Genomic DNA, 3,676 nt, shown 5'->3' on the forward strand with positions numbered 1-3,676 from the left:
GTGGGAACCCGCAACTAAAAGCTCATTTAAATTACTATATGCAGTAAGTAAGTTAACAACTATCTAAAATCATCAATTTAATAAATACAAATTGGACATTAATGATTACAAAATCAAACCTGATAAAAACAACAATTATATTCCGTAATCGTAAAGAAATCACATTTACAAAGGCAAGATGATTAGAAGTCTTTGGCGCTTTAATTTTTCATTTATTTACGATGAACCAAAGTTTTCCATTAGGAAATTAAATATATTAAAATTTAACGTTTTTGAGGTATCAATTTTGAGAATGCACAAACATTTATTTACCGTCAATTATGAATCAATAACTGAAATTTTCAGAAAGAAATTAATTATATACCGCTTTTACTTTTTGAATTATAAATTTTGATTTAGTTTAATTATAAAATATAAATAAAGTATCCGTAAGAAATTAAACGGAAACAAAAATCATATATAGTTTTAACGCATTTATTTATAAAGTAATGCAACGGGGTGCAATCAAAATAGCCAATATCATGTTTCTAAATCTATCCTGACGAATAATACACTAAAATTGTATAAATTAAAGTGAAAGGTTTTTTAGAAATTATTTTGAGAGTGAACGTATATTTCTCCACCGCCAATAATTGGAAAGTAAATAAATAAAGTTTTCCGTGAGAAATTAAATTGAATCAGAAATCATGTATATTTTTAACGCCTTTACAATTTAGTTACATTACGCATTCTGACTTGGTACAGGCATTTTCTAATGTAGAAAATGGTGGATTGAACCTGGATTTATAGCTAGCTAAACCTCTCACTTGTATGACAGTCGCATCAAATTCCATTACATTGTCAACGATGCATGAACAAAAAAAATATACTAGAAATTAGAGCACGAAATAGAAAAAAAATGTAAGTGTTCCGCAGAACCCAGTGCACTGCCCACTTTTGCTGTTAATCCAATGCAGAAACAAATAAGAGGAGAACATATTAAAATATTCCTCTTTTTACTATCTTTTAATTGTTTCAAAAGGATAATAAAAATGACTAATAAAGCTGCCTGTCTCATATGTCTCTTCTAAGTAATAAATGGTAAAATCTTTTTATTAGTTTTTAAAATTTATAGCAAAATATCATTGTATGATAACACATAATAAAGTGAACATCAATAATCACAATGAAAATAACGAGTACTTAATTCTAGACCATGAATATCAGGAAATGCTTAATGAAGTTTATTGCCTAAATGATGAGGATTTGGATGTGGTATTACAGATGATGAAGGACATGAGTAGTATGTACGATTTATATGCCGCAAAAATATATTCCTTTGTTGTCTTAAGTAGGTGTGAAATGTCTCTTTTTTTTTGGGGTGTAATTTATTTTAGTTTTTTATTATGTAAGTTTGGGGTGTATAAATTTCCTTTGTGATTCTATATTTGTGATTGTGAATATTGAGGGGGCTCTACCTGTCCAAAAAAAAAAATACATCAAGGGGATAGTATAAATATCCTCGTCTCCTGAGTTAGACAATATTATAAGAGTATAACCGATAGGGATCTTACAAGTGATGGACAATTATTATTTTGATCAACCTTCCTGTCTTAAAAGTACGAATGCAATTATTTGTTACATCCTGAATCGGTGGTAAGAATAAATTAACGTTATTTTAAAAAGAAAACTTTATTAATTAATATAGACTTTTTTTAGTTTAAATCAAATACACAATCAGAATAAACAAACGAGTCAATCACAGTTTTTAATACAACAATGAACACACGAGTTCGTTATTAACACTCTCTCTCAAAGTTCTGCAAAGTTTAAGGTTTGGAACGGAACTGGTCTGTCCTTTAACAGTTCCTGTATTTCCTGTGTTAACCCCAGTGCGTGGTTTACATCCTCTATTATTTTTCTATGCATTTTAGTCAGTTTTTTCAATAAAGTTTTGGGTTCTTTTTTCCGTTTCTAGTCTTCATTCTTTTTTCCAGCTTTTTTATCTTCTCATCGTGGGGAGCTCTGGGGAAAAAAACGAAACATGTTATTTTGATATTTGTCAATTATATATACAAAGGGGAATAACTCAGATATACAATCCATCCAAAAATGACTATTGTAAAATTCAGATTTTGATTTAAAGATAAACATAGTTAATATGGGATATTGAGTACTTTTACTACCATAACTAGAATGTGTTAATGTTTGTGTAAGTCCAGGGACAAATATTACATGCATATTACAGACGAAAAACGAAAAAAAAACCAAATAAAAAACGCCAAATACGTTTCTGTAAAAAGTTGAACCAGATAAAAGGTGAGAAAATTAAGTAATTAAAAAAAAAATAAGAAACACATACGTACCCACATTCCTCTCTTCCTCCCTCAATATTCTCGTTACAGTGTGAAGCGCATGAATCACACCAAATGGGAAATCTGCATTCCGTCTCCATTGAAATCGGGGAAAATACCCTAGAAAATTAGAAAAAAAGGAATAGTTCAATTGTTTTATAGACGAAATGCGCGTCTGGCGTATATTTAAATTAGGCCTTGTATCTATAGGGTTTATATTAATAAACTCATCAATCATATTACGAAAAAAAACTATCTCTATTTTCATATTGAATATCGTTTCATGTTATATAAAATTTTAGAAAAGTAAACACACGACTTACACACTTGGAGGTGAAATTTCTATCTGTAAACTTTAAATTCACTGAACTCAGTCCTTGGCGGAGAGATTCTAAAATGTCTGCTGTCTTCAATTTCTTTTTTAGGAGAATAAACTGATGGTGTCATACTAAAAAAAAAGGATGGGCGATTTTAATTGAAATTGTAAATATTTTTAAAAAAACAATGATATTTATGAAACGTGTAATCAGTAAAAAAAGTTTTGAAGATTACTGACAAAAACAAATGTACCTTTTCCCGAAAAGATCGCTACCGTCGGATATATCTTTCAACAGCATTTCGAACTCACGATCCTGCATCTCAAGGAATGCTTCAGCCATTCTTCTTTGTATTGCAATGTGTTTGGGATACAATTGTCTTCAAGTTATTTTATACCATGTGAAGAAGAAAGGATTACTTCATTTGAGTATTTTTAGAAACATGACGGTACTGAAAGATTTTGTGGCGCAATCTCTAAAGACATCTGTCCGAATTGTCACACTGTATAATAAGAGACACTTGAGGTTCATGAAAATTTATTCATTTGTAAAAACTTTTTTTATTGTTCTTTAGTAATGTTGACCTAAGTTGAACCACGAGGACCATTTGGTATGGAAGCGTCATCATTCTATTTTTGGTCTCACCTGCCAAAGTGCGTCACTTTCCTATGATGCAATAATTCATAGGCAGCTGAACATCAGCACAAGCATCATTTTCTTTTTGATAAAAAAAACTTGAACAAGTATGTATTTTCAATAAACAGATGTCTATAGAGATTGGCCATTTTCCGTTTAATAAAAAAAAGCATATAGTTTAATATATAGAGGAAATACAGAAAAAAAGACAGAATAGAAAGTACGGGACTAAAGTTTTAATTTCATTTTGTTTTACCATAGGTCATGGTGGTTTTTTTTTCAGTTTTCTTTTACGTGTATCTTCATGCAATATTTTAAGTATACATCAGTGTATCCTGTTTAGATTACAGGGGTATGCTGTAATTAACATCCCTTCTAAACTTGTTACAA

The 3,676-nt window shown here is 30.0% G+C and overlaps 1 long non-coding RNA gene across 1 annotated transcript; it reads right to left on the reverse strand.

Annotated features, from left to right (window-relative positions):
- Nucleotides 1-1,647: 1,647 nt before the first annotated feature.
- On the reverse strand, nt 1,648-2,713 carry LOC143051272 (uncharacterized). The gene is made up of 3 exons (XR_012970678.1): nt 2,657-2,713; nt 2,346-2,453; nt 1,648-2,004 (listed from the first exon to the last, which is right to left on the reverse strand). It is a non-coding gene; the product is annotated as an uncharacterized LOC143051272 (long non-coding RNA).
- Between the last annotated feature and the right edge of the window lie 963 nt (nt 2,714-3,676).

Source organism: Mytilus galloprovincialis, chromosome 11 (assembly GCF_965363235.1).
Source record: "Mytilus galloprovincialis chromosome 11, xbMytGall1.hap1.1, whole genome shotgun sequence".
NCBI classification, from domain to species: domain Eukaryota; kingdom Metazoa; phylum Mollusca; class Bivalvia; order Mytilida; family Mytilidae; genus Mytilus; species Mytilus galloprovincialis.